Genomic DNA, 17,267 nt, shown 5'->3' with positions numbered 1-17,267 from the left:
GGAAAATAACTGACAGATTCTTCATCAAAAAATATATTCAAGTAGACAACATATGAAAAAATGCTCGAAATCACCGACTACCAGATAAATGCAAATCAAGACAATAATGTGATGCTATGTCTCCACTGTGAGAATGACATCAAATAGGACAAAACCAACAAGTTCTGGCAAGGATTGTAGGAAGACAGAAGCCTTTTTTCTTCACTAGAGGGAATGTTGATTGGTCTAGGCATTGTAGAAAATAGTTTGAAAATTCCTTAAAACATTGAAAATGGAATTACCGCATGATCCTGCAATGCCTCTCCTAACAGTCTATCCAAAGAATACAAAAACACTTATCCAAAGAGAACAATGTATGTATGTCTATATTCATGTCAATGCTGTTTATAGTAGCCAAAATTTGGACACAGACCAAATGCCCAACAAGAGATGAATGGTTAAGAAAATCGTGGATACACATACACACAAATGGAATATGATGCAGCTATAACAGTGAAACCAATCTTCTGTTTTGCAACATTTTACAGCATTGGTGTTCAATGGAGGGAATAATATTGAATGAATAGACATTTTATCCAGAAGGAAATACAAGTGGAATTTAAACACATGCAAAGATGTCCACACTCACAAAAAAAACCCCAACTATTTCTACTAGTTTATTTACAGGTATGCTTGCACATGATTGAAAGTATGCATTGTTTATTGCAGTGTTGTTTATTAAAAACAGTGCTATTAAGCAAAATACTTAAAATACCCTGAATTATTATTATAAGGATAATGAACAATTGGTCTGGAATACTTACTATGGAACAACTAAGGATGTAGAGTCTGTATCTACTTATATCACACTGTATAAATCTGGAAGCCAATATTGCATGAAAAAATGGTTACAATAAGAATACACATATTTTAATACCATTTAAATATGGGTTTACAAAAACATACATGGGGCTGGGTGGTGTCACACCTGGTTGAGTGCACATGTTACAATGCTCAAGGACCCAGGTTTGTGCCCCCAGTCTGAAGCAGGGCTGCAGGCATCTCTCTGTCTCTTTCCCTTTCCATCTTTCCCTTCCTCTCGACTTCTGGCTATACATAGCCAATAAATAAATAAATAAAGACAATAAAAATAAAAAAGATATACAGGCTATGTAAGTTAAGGCTTTCTTTATCTTACCAGAAAACTATTTATCTGACCACTAAAAAATAACTGTCCTTGTCTCTGTGTTTTGGTGTTATGGTCTATCTTTATAGTAATACTGTTGTGTAGCCTCTCTTTGATAATACTTTCAGGAGTGTAGTTTTACTCATCTCTTATTTAAAATGTTAAGCTAATATCTTTATACAACATCTAAATAACTTTAGATACTCTTATAAATGAAGACCTATGTGCATTATTTATGTATTATCATTTTCTCTGTTTTTACTCATCATCTCCCACTGCCTCCCATAATCCTTACAGTAAGCTAGCATTTATTATTTTTATTCATAATAGTGTAATCACATACATATTTATATATATTATACATGTGCAATGCATGCATGAGCTTTTATGTGTTCTTTGTAATGAAAATATGATCATGGGAGTCGGGCGGTAGTGCAGCAGGTTAAGCACACTTGGCAGAAAGCGTAAGGACTGACTAAGGATCCCAGTCCGAGCCCTCGGCTCCCCACCTGTAGGGGAGTCGTTTCACAGGCAGTGAAGCAGGTGTTCAAGCGTCTTTGTCTTTCTCTCTGTCTTCCCCTCCTCTCTCCTCTGTCCTAACAATGACGACATTAACAACGACAATAATAACTACAACAACAATAAAAAACAAGGGCAACAAAAGGGAAAATATTTTTTTAAAAAGAAAATATGATCATGCACATATATATATGCATGAATAGTAAGATATATATATATATGTATATATATATATCTATATATATATATATATCTTACTATTCTCAGTAAAACTCCCTGGAAACCAACTGGTATGGCTCTAATTACTAATCTCAAAGTCTGCCAAGTATTTCATGACATGCATGTGCCATAGTCTGTTTAGCCATGAACTTTTTGATAGACAATTATGATTTTTACATTTTTTATTTTTAGAAATTGTGAACAGTGCTATAATATACATCGTCATGCAAAGAGGTTGTTAGGTGCCAGGGCTTTCTTTCATTTGCATGGTATTATACTACAGTCATAGGTTTGCCATTCCCAACAGTAATATGTGGTCCTGTGTTGTAACTACCTTGATTTGTCCTGGTGGAGAGATACCTGATTTACACTGAGGCATTTGTACTTCTTTCCTTGCAATAATAAGTTCAAAATGAGACATATAGAGACTGGCAGTACTAGAGCTGAGTAATGTTCACATCAGTCACATCTGAAAATCAACCCTGTGTCCTATGATACATTCTTTCTTACTTTTTGACAGTTAGCTAGAGCTTAATTCTTCTGTTTCCAATCAAATGAATATTGGTAAACCTTGATCAGAGACTAAGCCCTGGACATAGTTACAAACTCAGACTTGATCCCAGCTGTAGAATCATCTTTAGTCTAGGCCACAGACTTTTCATGGAAATCAAAGACAGGTCAGCTCCTGGCCTGACTTCACTGATTTCTGCTTTTATCTCTCTTGGATCTGCACCCATCTGCAAGGAATGGGGGGTGTTGGTTACAGGTAAACCAGTCATTTCCACCAAATGTGCCCCAGAGCATGTGAACCAAGATTAAGAACTTTGTGTCAATTCATTATGATGACATTGAAGACAGGGAGGAATACCTTTGTGAAAAATAAATGGTAAAAATATAATCCCAGACATTTTCGACAATTCTACATTGTAGGAAATAATGTATTCATGGGGCATCTTGTGGAGAAGAGGGTCAGGGGGTTAGTTTGTAGAAATAAAGACTAAGGGCAGTGATTTCCGTGTCTAGCTTAATGGAATGGGACAGGCCAGGATGTGTGGGTCCAAGTATCTGGATCTGGATTGGACTGGACTGAATTGGATTGACAGCTAGAATCCCCAGTGAGACAGTGATCTTTTTTATTATTATTTATTTTTTTATTATTATTTCAATCATTTTTTAATGAGAAACGTACATTTTATGAGTGATTGATGTATTGTGGACTGTAAGGACTCTATATCCTAGGAAATTTTTATCTTGTTTTTGGTTTTAGCTTCCTGTAGAAGTTTTACCCCAAGAAAAGACAATGCATGCAATCCAGGCAGGCTGGGAGTATGGATCAACTTGTCAATGCCCATGTTCAGCGGGGAAGCAATTACAGAAGCCAGACCTTCCACCTTCTGCATCCCACAATGACCTTGGGTCCATACTCCCAGAGGGTTAAATAATAGGAAAGCTCTCAAGGGAGGGGATAGGATATGGAGTTCTGGTGATGGGAATTGTGTGGAGTTGTACCCCTCTTATCCTATGGTTTTGTCACTGTTGCCTTTTTATGGAAAAAAATGCCTATGAAGAAAAGAAAAGAAGCTTTTAGACTACACACATCCTTGGGGAACCCTTTGGACACCATGGACAGTTAGGAACTATGGTGAAAATTAAGAAATTAAAATCTGGACAGTGATCTTCTGCCCCTGGATGGACTCAGATGAATTGCCATCAAGAGAAAACTAGGTAGTCTGCAGCCCAGAGACATCTTCTTTACATCTCCCAAACAATCTGCTATTTCCTGGACAGCAGAATGAGCCATCATGCTTCAGGTTCATCTCACCACTGTCATGATTTCCTGCAGACCTTGCAACCAACTGCCTCTGACTCCTTTCCTCCAACTCCCCTTTCTCTTTAGTTTTCCTTCTGACTTGACTTCCATTACATGCCCCCACAGAGTTTTGGGGATTAGAACTTTCTGATGTGAGACACAGCTCCTTCTACTTATCTCCAGTGTCTGCAAACTCTTATCAAGATCTATACCAGCTTTACTCTGAGGGTGTCTGGTGGGAATTGGGTAGAATTTACTCAGTGAAGGACTTGAGGGGCAAGCTCAGAGTACAGAAATGAAGACTCTGCCATTTGTAAAACACCTATCATATGTCTGGTATTCTGTGAGCTATCAATTCTGGTGTTCAAATGGGGAGCTGAAGCTTAGAGATTATAAGGGATTTGTTAAAATCTTATCAGCTAAGGTTCAAATTTGAAGCCAGGTTTATGAAATCCAATGCCAACTATTCCAGATTTAATGCAAATGGAATGTGATGGCTTTGGTTCTTAACTAAAAGGGAGACCTCCAGGTAGGGAACATTCTGATGAAGGCATTGAGATGCATTATGGATCCATGGATGAGCTACTGTCCCTGTACTACAGGAGTAACTGGAAGAGCTTGTTGTGCCAGGCCATGGATTAGGCATAAAGGCATAGAGCAGGCTCCCTTCTATCCTACCCTTGTATCCTTTTCTCAAGCAGTGCTGGCCACTTTCATTTTATGAGGTTTCCCTTTTCCCCTGGTTATCTCTGTGCTACTGTCAACATAGAAATAAGTGGATCATCTGAGGTGCTGCGTGATGGTGGGGACAGGGAAAGGCCAGATACAGTTGCTTCACAGGAAGCAACACTAGCTTGACTCTGGGTTGATCCTTTTCCCTCTATTGGTCTCACTGTTCCCAACTCAGCAAAAAATATATATTATAGTAGATGGTGTGTAAAACTCAAATTAAATATTTCTCTTGCTCTCCCCCCCCCCGTGTGTGTGTGTGTGTGTGTGTGTGTGTGTGTGTGTGTGTATAAGGGTACCTGCTCAGGCAGATCATGTGATCATGTCTGAAGCGGGAGTTTTTCCCAGCAAGTATGTTTAGGTAAGTGATAAGTACAGGACTAGGATGGATATAGAAGGCACATCAACAACTAAGCACAGGGGTAACTCCTCTTTTGACCCTACCTGAAAGTCAGACCCTGTCCCAGTTGCTCCATTAGCAATAGCAGAGTAGAGGAAGGTAAATAGTGGGCTGAGGTTATAGAAACTGTGACCTGAAGTTGAAAAACAAGATCAGAAGAGAAAACACAAGCAGAACCTGAACTGGAATTGGCGTATTGCACCAAAGTAAGACTCTGAGGTTTGGAGGGGGGGAGAACACAGGTCCAAAAAGGATGATAAAAGGACCTAGTGGGTGTTGTATTGTTATATGGAAAACTGTCAAATGTTATGCATGTAGAAACTATTGTATTTACTGTAAAACATTAATTCCCCAATAAAGAAATTTAAAAAACTGTGCCTTTTTGAAATAAGGACATGAGAAGTGCAAGAAGGCAAGAAAAATTTGTAAACACTTTGAGAGAAAATAGCAGCTAAAAACAAACAGCCTGTCTTAAAGCTCACAGAGGTATGAGTTATGCAGCTTCTTCTTAAACTAGCCTCTAATCCCAGGCCCGATAATCCTGAATGTCAGGTGACCCTGAACAAGTCTTTACCCTTTCTGGGTCTCAGGGTTTTTGTTCAGTCAAGGAGAATTTTAATGTCTACACCCTCCAAGAACTCTGACAACTCTCATATTCCAAAATATTTTATAAGTCTGCTCTGAGTAAAGTCATGGATTTCAACTCTGTCTCAAGCACTGATAAATGAGTTGATCAGTTGTGGTGTCAGAGTAGCACCTCAATGCTTTGGGGTATCACTGAAGTTTGTTAATCTTTCTGGCCTACCCCTCCTGTACAGTCTAAAGGTTCCATTGGCTTCCTTTCCTTGGTTGGAACAAACCAGACCTCCTGTTGAGTTGGTACCTTCACATCTGCACTTAATCACACTTAGATTGCAGTTTACACACTCCTTTGCTCACTAACTCTTCCTTCTGGTTTTAACTGAACCTCTTCCACAAAGTCCTCTTTCCTGGCATTCCAGCAAGCTCCTCTCCTGGTATGCTCTCACAGCATCACTAATTACTTGTGCCATAATTTGGTTTTGTATCTGTCTCTTTTCTCAAGTTAACATAACCTTATCAAAGGTAGTGACTTTGTTTATCTTTTGCACAGTTCTACCCCTGGTGCATAGTAGCCAGAAAACTGTCAGCCAACACATATTTCTTGAAGAAGAATTCCTAATAGTTACAATGAATTTCTGATCTGCTGGGGCCCAGGCACAGACATGCAGGGTCTCATTTGACCCCTGTCATGTTCCTACTTCTTATTTCTTAGGTGAGCTGATGAAGGGGTAGGTAGAGGACTATATTTTGAGTGCTAGAAAATTCCACCCTGCACTGCATAGAATTGCTGCTGATAAGCAAGTCAGCCTGCTTTTCACCTCCTTTTTTCTTTTTCTTTTTCTTTTCTTTCTCTCTTTCTTTCTTTCTTTCTTTCTTTCTTTCTTTCTTTCTTTCTTTCTTTCTTTCTTTCTTTTTTGCCTGCCACCACTCTTCAGAGAGAAGCAGCAGCTGTGGCCTCTCCTTGTGTTCCCATAGTAACCAGTGCTTCCCTCCTGCTCACACTGGTTCCTAATTGCCTGATTACACATCTTCTCCCCCACCATCCTGGGAGCTTCTTGAGAGCAAGGGCCATGGCTGACTTTGCTCACCATTGTGTGCTCCAGGCACAGTGAGTATTATATTTAAATGAATAAAAATATGTGCATGACGATCCATGGACATAGGTTTTTCAGAAAACCTTCATCACAAACAAGGCACCTGGCAGAATGCATTTGCTAGGGGGAGGGAATTAGAGGAGTCCTGTTCCACAGTTCACCTCTGCTGAGTGGTGTCCATAGCTAGATCCCACCCACACCCTTCTCTCTCCACTGCTACCTGAGGAGGCTCTTTAGAAAACAGGTCAGGAAGCCTACATATTCTTTGTGGCTGCTGGTGGGAGAGAGCCTTTGCAAAACCCTCTCCTAGCAATTTGCCCATAAGCAGATTAGCTCCCTTCCTCACTATTTCCTAAGGGAAGCCATCTCAAACGGCCAGATCCTGCTGTAAGAATTTTCAGAAACAATTGAGTTTCAGATTCACTTCTAAGGTCCAGTTCATGATCTCTCCATCTGGTCATTTCCTTCTCTGCACTATTAGCAGCTCCAGTGTACACATTACCACCCACCCCCCACTTTTGTTTCTATTCTTCCTTCCTCCCTGTCTTCTCTAGCACAGACAGTAAATCATCCCGAACAGCTATTAGTATAAGTTATCCCCAGCCAGCCTCACAAGGCAGGCAGGCAGGCAGGCAGGCAGGCAGGCAGGGGATGGCATCCTCTTTGTGTCAGAATGAGAGGTGTTTAAAACACTGAAACTGCTGCATAAGGTCTAGTGGGAGATGGGGAGCTACTAGTCCATTCATTTGGTCTTTAATGATGTGCTACTTTAAATGCTGATCTCTGGACCAGACACTGAGCTAGTGAGCCCTGAGTTCACAAGGATGGGGTCAGTATGAGTCCCCACTCTAGTAAAAGGGACAGATAAAAAATCCTCATGAGTTGTACTTTTCAAGGGTTGTTATGAGAATATGAAAGTAGAGCATGCTTAGGTGGGACCAGGAAGAGTTAGTAGAGGATACAACATTTGATCTGGACTTCCTGTTAGAAACTACTCTTTATGAACAACAAAAACTGTCTTTAGCTTAAGAGAAAGATGAAACTTAAAGAATTGCAGAAAGGGGGGTTCTATATTGGGGGCTGCTAGAATCAAATAAAAGACTGGAAAACCATTTTGGAAGTAGACATAAGTAAAAATAGCACTATGGAAGGGGGAGGAGAGGAGTTAGAAGCAGGAATGGTTTGATCAGGATACTGTCACTGAAATGAATGAAGGCTATTCCCTCTATTGTATTCTCCATAGTGGACACCATACAAAGTGTCCAGTGACCACACTTAGTCACAAGTTATCCTACCTCCCAACTAGGCTGAGCTGAGGAGAGGAAGGTTATGTCCCTTTGAATTTTGTATGATAGCAAGTAAACATATTGATTTACTAATTCTCCTACCATGCTGTCGCCATCACCACCACCACCCCCCTACACAAAGCAGTGACAATTAAATCAAAGGAAATAGTTTAAGAAAGGTAGAGAAATAAATGCTGTGGAACTACACAATAGTAAAATTTTTACAAATGTAATCATACTTTTATCAGACTTCTTATCATAAACACTAAAAGCAAGGAGAGAGCACAATGATATATTCAAAGTACTAAAAGATAAGAACTATCAGGCATAGATACTCTACCTTGAAAAATTATCCTTCAAATATGAGGAGGAAATAAATATCTTCTTAAACATAAAAAAGCTAAAGAATTTACTAACACCAACCCTATCTTGCAAGAGTCACTGAAAGGAATACCACAATAAAAGAAGCAGCAAAGGTCTGAACATTCTAACTGAGGTGATCAGCAGCAGCATAGCACTAAGAACACAGCATAAAAAGAACAAAAAAGCCACTAAAATAGGAAAGGGGAGGGAACTAATTGGCAGAATGGTACTATCATATGTCAGTAAATCAAGACAAACTTTATAAAGACTTAATTAGATATAATAAAATAGTCATAGCACTTAGGATAATGACAATACAAAATACGAAACAGAGACCCACAGAAAGTACAAGTGAAATTAGTGAGGAAATCATCATAGAAACTCACCCACGCAAAATAATACATAGAAACAAATGGGAAAAGAATCAGCAATTTAAAACAACCTCAAAACAAAAGACAGAATGAATGCAAGTAAACAGATTATATTAATAATCATGCTAAATGTGAATGGCTTAAATTCACCTGTCAAAAGATTCAGAGAAGTCAAATGAATTAATAACAAGCTCCATCTAGTCTATGTCTTCAGGAAACACAAAGCTACAGGAAACAAACAAACAAAAAGAGAAGCTTAAGGTTATAGGTTGGAACAAGATATTCCAAGCCAAATAATGAAAATATATAAAGAGCTCGCCAAACTCAACAACAAGAAAACAAATGACCCCATCCAAAAATGGGGAGAGGACATGAACAGAATATATGAAACAAACATATGAAAAAATACTTCAAGTCATTGATTGTGAAAAAAATGCAAATAAATAAAACAAGGCGATAACACTTACGTCTTGTGAGAATATCATACATCAGAAAAGGTGCAACAAATGCTGAGGAGGATGTGGAGACAAAGGAATCCTTCTATACTGCTGGTGGGAATGTAAATTGGTCCAACCTCTGTGGAGAGCAGTCTGGAGAACTCCCAGAAGGCTAGAAATGGACCTACCTTATGATCCTACAATTCCTCTCCTGGGGATATATCCTAAGGAACTGAACACACCCATCCAAAATGATTTGTGTATACCTATGTTCATAGCAGAACAATTTGTAATAGTCAAAGCCTGGAAGCAACCCAGGTGTCCAACAACAGATGAGTGGCTGAGAAAGTTGTGGTATATATACACAGTTGAATATTGCTCAGCTATTAAAAATGGTGATTTTACCATTTTAAGCCCATCTTGGATGAAGCTTGAAAAAAACATGTAAAGTGGGATAAGCCAGAAAAAGAAAGATGAATATGGGATGGTCTCACTCATAGGCAGAAGTTGAAAAACAAGAACAGAAGAGAAAACATTAAATAATACTTGGACTGGAGTTGGTGTATTGCACCAAAGTAAAAGACTCTGGGGTGGAAGTGGGGGCTCAGTTCCTGGAACAAGATGGCAGAGGACCTAATGGGTGTTGTCTTGTTACCTGGAAAACTGGGAAACGTTATGTATGTATAAACTATTATATTTACTATCAAATGCAAAAAATTAATCCTCCAATAAAGAAAAAAAGATATTCCAAGCCAATAATGTAGGAAAAAAAGGCAGGGACAGCTATTCTATTATCATATAAAATTGGCTCACAGGAAAGAAAAAAAATCAAAGGCAGAAAGGGACACACCATAACGGTCAAAAGAACAATACAAGAAGAAGACATAACCATCATAAATATATCTGCCCCAAACACAGGTGGATCCAAATATATAAAACAAGTACATACTAAAATCAAAAGAGGCATTACACAAATAATAGTACACAAAAGAGGCATTACACAATAATAGTAGGTAATCTTAATACACCACTCACAGAAAGAGACAGATAACCCCAATGAAAAGTCAGCAGGGAAACAGTGATCGTAAATGAAACCATAGATGAGATAGACCTAATAGATATATACAGAACTTTCCATCACAATATAAATGAATGCACATACTTCTCAAGTAGACATGGATCATTCATAAAGATTGACCATATGTTGGGTCAAAAGACAGACTTAATAGATATGTGAACAATGAAATGATAAAAGGTATCTTTTCAGACCATGACAATAAGCAGTTAGAAGTCAGCCAAAATGTGGCTAACTTTTATAAGCAGAAATAGCAGAAATGGAGTAATAGCAGAGTCACTTTCTTTTTCCTGGTCAACTATCAAAAGCAATGAAAATCAACAAAATATGACCAGGATTCCTTCATAAACTCACCAAGCCACCAGTAAGTACAGCATACATATTGGTCATGGGAAGAAAAGGGATGAGGGAGAGATTCCAGGGACTAAAAGGCCCTACTCAGGGACAACTGGTTTGGCAGCTGAGGCATACCACTTCTGGGTCCCAGTTAAAGAAACAACTGTTAAAAGAACAAGGAAGGAAGGAAGGAAGGAAGGAAGGAAGGAAGGAAGGAAGGAAGGAAGGAAGGAAGGAAGGAAGGAAGGAGGAGGTTGAGGGGAGGGGAGGGGAGGGGAGGGAAAGGGAGGGGAGGGGAGGGGAGGGGAGGGGAAGGGCAGGAAAGGAAAGGAAAGGAAAGGAAAGGAAAGGAAAAAGGAAAGGAAAGGAAAGGAAAGGAAAGGAAAGGAAAGGAAAGGAAAGGAAAGGAAAGGAAAGGAAAGGAAAGGAAAGGAAAGGAAAGGAAAGGAAAGGAAAGGAAAGGAAAGGAAAGGAAAGGAAAGGAAAGGAAAGGAAAGGAAATGAATGAGAAAAGAGGTGTAAGGATCCCGGTTCCAGTCCCGGCTCCCTACCTGCAGGGGAGTTGCTTCACAGGTGGTGAAGCAGATCTGCAGGTGTCTATCTTTCTCTCTCCCTCTCTGTCTTCCCCATCTCTCTCCATTTCTCTCTGTCCTATCCAACAATGACAACATGAATAACTATAACAACAATAATAAAATAAGGGCAACAAAAGGGAATAAATAAATAATATCAAAAAATCTTTAAAAAAATGAGAAAAGAAAATACACCTAAGCCACAGGTGAGTACAGACTAATGTGTTCTGCATGAAAATGAGATGAGAAAGCAATTCCCAGGACTAAAAAAATTTGCTCATGCTCACCTGGCAACAATTTGGGAGACTGGCAACTAAATTGTAACACTTTCAGGTCCAAGTTTAAGCAACAAAAAACTTTTAAAAAGGAAGATAAACATAAAGCAGAACTTGGATTGGGTTTAGTGTATTTCACAAAAGACTCTGGGGGAAGGGAAAATTTTCAGGTCCATCATGAGGACACAGACCTGGAGACACAGACCTTTGGTGGTGGTTGTGGTGACTACACTCTTATTAACTCATAATATTTTTATTCACTATTAATTCAATATGTCACAGGGAAATGGACTGAATATTTCTAGTTCTTTAATTCCCTAGATTTTAGTTCTGTGTATATATTCCTTTAAGCATTTAATGTTTGAAATTTGTAAATTGATAGAACTGTGACATTGAGCATAAATTGTTAAAGCATTTCTAAAAATAATTTTGTGTTACCTACAACCTTAAACAAGATAGAACAGAATCATTTTGCTCCTCTCAATATCTAAGGTATTGTTATTAGCTGACATTATTAAATGGCACAAAGCATAGTGAAGATAAATACGGTATTCCAACCATAGGGTTTTCAAAGCAAAACAATCTTCCAAATAACTTGGTTGTAATAATAAATATCTATTACCTTTTAAAAATCTAAGACCATAAAGAAACTTGCCCATTCTCTTTAAAATCTATATATTTCTCCCAGTCCCAGAAACTTTGGAACTTTCCTTGTATTTCTTGATACCTCTCCTCTCGATTCTTTACCATGTTATACTGGCTTTATTACCCCAACACAACCAATGTCACTATACCATGTTATGCTGCCACAACATTTTTGCTTTGGACAAGGAAACAGAGGACTTAAATGAAATCATAGATGAGATGAACTTAACAGATATATTCAGAAGCTTACATGCTCCCCCAAAAGAATATACATTCTTTTCAAGTGCACAAGAAACAGTCTCAAGAAACAACCATGTGTTGAGACACAAGGGCAGCATTAATAAATACGTGAATATTGAAATCATGAAAAGTTTATTTGCTGACAATGAGGCAGTGAGGTTAGAAATCAATCACTCGGGAGTCAGGTGTTAGTGTAGTGAGTTAAGCGCACATGGTGTGAAGTGCCAAGGACCAGAGTAAGGATCCCGGTTCAAGCCCCCAGCTCCCCACCTGCAGGTTGGTCGCTTCACAAGCGGTAAAGCAGGTCTGCAGGTGTCTCGCTTACTCTCCTCCCTCTCTGTCTTCCCCTCCTCTATCCATTTCTCTCTGTCCAATCCAACAAGGACATCAATAACAACAACAATAAAGAAACAACAAGGGCAACAAAAGGGAAAATTTAAAAAAAAATCAACCAGGGGGGGCGGCAAGAACTTTGGTGGTGGGAATGGTGTTAATATGCTCTCTTATTAACTTATAGTCTCACAAATCACTATTTAATAAATATGAGAGGAGAAAAATGGATCAAATGTCTCAAATTTTTTGATGCAAAGACCATAGCTCTGAGTATATGTTCCTTCAACCTGAGCACTTAAAACTTCAGTTGGTAATCAGATTGAATTTTAATAGTGGGATCAAATTGTTAATACCTTTCTGATAATGGCTTGCTCTTTGAAATATTAAATCTCCCGAAAACTTAGACCAGGAAGAACAAAAGCAACTGGTGGTGTTAATGTACATCTATATATAAGTAGCATAAAAGGACATAAATTATGGTGAGTCTTGTATGGTAGAGCAAATCCTAACAATGGGATTTTCAAAATTAACCCAATTGCGAAATAATTTGGTTACAGCAATGACTATTGTCTTCTTAAACCTTAGACAGCAGGAACCTTCCCCTTTCTCTAGGATGGGGCTCACTTTCCTGCATGCTTCTCTCAATTCATAACAACTGATACTGCATCTACTGATCCAAACCTAATCAAGGCATCCAGTACCACCTTGGTATATTTAACCTTGGAATATATCCAGAGACATTAGTTGTAGAATGTCACCCCTTCACCTTCATTACTCTGATGAGACCTTTCCTGGCTCATAGGACTCCTTAATTCCATTTTGGGTGGTGCACTTCTTAACAAACCTCAAAACCTAGATACAGATAAGGGCCCATGAGATAGGACATATGTATGTATCCAGGAGTTGGGGAAAAACATATAACTTAAAGCAAAAGTGCACAGTAGTTAGCAGTGAGTCAATAAATGTAGCAAGCAAGAGGAAAGACCTAAAAAGACAACATAAAATACCTAATGAAATAGTTTCTACTTAGTCTTAGATACCTCCTCACCTACTCCCTCAATCACTCCAAAGATAACCTTGTCAGACAAAGTAAGGACTACAAAAGTTAAATAAGAGCAAAAGACTGGCATACTTTAATGATGATTCTTTAGTCACTACCAGGCCACCCCATCAGCTGGGCCCCTAGTCAGAAAGTCTTGGGATTCCCACACAGACATGATGGGCCTAGACCTCCTACAGATCCCTCTCTCCACTGTCTCTGGTCATTTCCATCAGGAATAAGATAATGGACCCCACTGTGGGCCCCTGTAGGACCTTGCCCTCAGTGTGAATCAACAAGGTAGGGAGTGTTCCATTCTCAAAGGGAGGTTGGATAACATACTCTACCTACCACCCAAGGAAGATGGGTCCTAAAATTAGTGCAGGCTGGAATGTTCTAGCCGTGACCACAGAATGTGACCTCCTTGGACCTACAGGGATGCAGAGGTTACATAGGCTCCTGTCCTGAATAAGGGCCCTAGATCAAATTGATGGGGTTTATAGTTAACAATATTTATATACTTTCCTCATATTTGGGAGCTATTCTCCTTCCTGACCCAGCTTTCTAGTCTTTTTTGCAACTATGACATCATCTCCCTAGATCATAACTTGGGCCCACCTGCATATTAACTGTAAGACTAAAGCAAAAACTAGTAAAGTCATGGACCCCTTGAAATATACCTAAAATAGACCTAAAACAGCTTTTTCCAAAATGGAGAGCCCAAATCTCCATCTGAAATATTCTTGCCTTTAGGTTCATTATTAGTCAACAATTTGTTCTGCTTTATATGTTAACTCTTTTTTCAGCCACCAGGTTCTAGACGCTACCATGATGCCAACCGGAATTCCCTGAGCAGATGACCCCACCAATGTGACCTGGAGCCCCACCTCCCCAGACCTCTGCCCCACTAGGGAAAGAGAGAGACAAGCTGGGAGTATGGATTGACCTGCCAATGCCCATGTTCAGCATAAAAGCAATTGCAGAAGACAGATCTTCCACCTTCTGCACCCATAATGATCCTGGATCTGTATTTCCAGAGGGATAAAGAACAGGAAATCTATCAAGGGAGGGGATGGGATATGGAGTCCTGGTGGTAGGAATTGTGTGGAGTTGTACCTCTCTTATTCAGTGGTCTTGTCAATATTCCCATTTTATAAATAAAAAAAACTAGTATAGTCATGGGCCCTTTGGAATATAACTAAAATAGGCCTACTAGCTATCTTCAAAATAGAGACCTCAATTCTTCATCTTCAATACTCCAGCCTTTAAGTTCATGATTAGTCAACAACTTGTTTGGCTTTATATACTAACTCTTTTTTCAGCCACCAGGTTCCAAATGCTACCATGATGCCAACCAAACTTCCCTGGGCAGATGACCCCACCAATGTGTCCTGGAGCCCCACTTTCCCACAGCTGTGCCCCACTAGGGAAAGAGAGAGACAGGCTTGGAGTAAAGATTGACCTGCCAATGCCTATGTTCAGCAGGGAAGCAATTACAGAAAACAGACTTTCCACCTTTTGTACCTCATAATAGGAAAGCTATTAGGGGAGGGGATATAATACGGAGTTCTGGTGGTGGGAATCATGTGGAGTTGTACCCCTCTTATCCTATGGTTTTGTCAGTGTTTTCTTTTTATAAATAAAAATTAAAAAAATAAACAACTCCAAAAAGAAACAAAGAAATACACCCTAACTATGGAGACTGAACAATATACTTCTGAAATAAATGTGGATCACTGACAAAATCAAAAGAGAAAATAAAAATAATTTGAAAATAATTAAAATGAAGAGATGAACTACTAGACCCTGTGGGGTACAGCAAATGCTGTCCTAAGAGGGAAGTTTATAACAGTGCAGGCCTATATTAGCAAACAGCAAAGATCTCGATGTAAATTACATGAGTAACATCACAACAAATAAAAGGAAAACAAAGAGATCCAAAAGCCAGCAGGAAGAAAGAAATAATCAAAATCAGAGCAGAAATTGATGGAGTAGAATCCAGAAAGATGATTAAAAAGAGTAATAAAAGCAAGAGCTGGTTTTTTGAAAGGATAAATAAAATAGATAAACCACTGGATAGACTCACAAAAAAAAAAAGAGCAAAAGCTATTATAAAAACAATCAGGAATGAAAGAAATGAGATTAAAACTGGAGATTGGGAGATATAAAGAATTATACATGAATATTATGAACATCTATATGGAAATAAATGGGATTACCCAGATGAAATTGATGCATTTAAAGAATCATACCACCTGCCAAGCCTAACACAAGAGGAAGTAGATAGCATAAACAAGCCATTCACTTATTCTGAAATTAAATAAGTCATCAAAAATCTTCCCAAGAATAACAGCCCAGGCACACATGGATGGCTTTACTAACAAATTATATAATGCTTTCAAAGGAGAACTAACACTTATTCTCCTCAAGGTTTTTCAGGAAATTGTTGAAGAACAAATGTGGTCTATGAGGTAAACATCACTTTGACCCTAAAGCAGGAAAGGACTCTACCAAAAAAGAAAACTATAGACCTATATCTCAATGAACATTGATACAAAGATTCTGAAGAAGACTTTGAAAAGTCAAATCCAACAACATATCAGGAGTCTTATTCACCAGGACCAAGTAGGACTCATTCCTGGGAAAAAGGTATGCTACAACATCCACAAATCAATCAATGTATTTCATCATATCAAATCAAGAAAAATAAAAACCACATGGTCATATCAATTAGTGCAGAAAAGACATTTGGCAATACCCAGCACATATTTATGATAAAGATCCTCCATAAACTGGGAATAGAAGGACCATTCTCAACATAATAAAGACCATATATAATAAATCCACATCTAACGAAATTCTCAATGAGGAACCAGACAAAGATGTCCACTACCTCCATTGTTAATCAACATAATTCACAAGGTCTCCATGACTACAATAAGACAAGAAAGACATATCAAAGGCATAAAGACTGGAAAAGAAGAAATTAAATTATCTCTGTTTGCTGATGGCATAATATTATACCCAGAGAATCCCAGACTCCATCAAAAAACTAGAAAATAATAAATTCAGTAGAGTAGCAAGATACAAAATCTATACACATAAATCATGGCATTTTTGTACACAAGCTGGGACTCAGAGGAAAGGGAAAAAAGACTCAATCCCATTTATAATTGAATACCAAAAGATAAAATATCTTTGGGCGAATCTCATGAAAAAGATGAAGGATCTTTAAAATGAAAATTATAGGGCATGTTTAAAATAAATAGAGAAGGGAACACAGAAGTTCCTTGTTCCTGGATTAGAAGAATAAATCTTATCATTATCATTATTATTAAATTTATTTATTTATTTATTGGACAGAAACAGCCAGCAATCCACAGGGAAGAGGGAAACAGAGAGGGAGAGAGACAGAGACACCTGCAGCATTGTTTTGCAACTCACAAAGCTTTCTCCCTGCATATGAGTACTGGGGACTTGAACTCAGATCCTTGCACATTGCAACATGTTTGTTCAAACAGATGTGCCAACCACCCGGCCCCCAAAATAAACATTATTAAAATAAAAATCCTACCACAAACAATCTACAATTTCAATGAAATTCCTATCAAAACTCCAATGTCATTTATTGATTTAATTATGATCAACATGTCTGTTGGATAAGTGGGGTACAATTCCACACTATTCCAACCACTAGAATTCCTCATCCCATCCCCTCCATTGAAATCTTTCCTATTCTTTATCCCTCTGGGAGTACAGACCCAGGATTATTATGGG

The sequence above is a fragment of the Erinaceus europaeus genome, chromosome X (genome assembly GCF_950295315.1).
Source record: "Erinaceus europaeus chromosome X, mEriEur2.1, whole genome shotgun sequence".
In the NCBI taxonomy this organism is placed as follows: Eukaryota; Metazoa; Chordata; class Mammalia; order Eulipotyphla; family Erinaceidae; genus Erinaceus; species Erinaceus europaeus.
The sequence above is the reverse complement of the archived record's forward strand: the minus strand, read 5'-3'. Positions refer to the sequence as shown.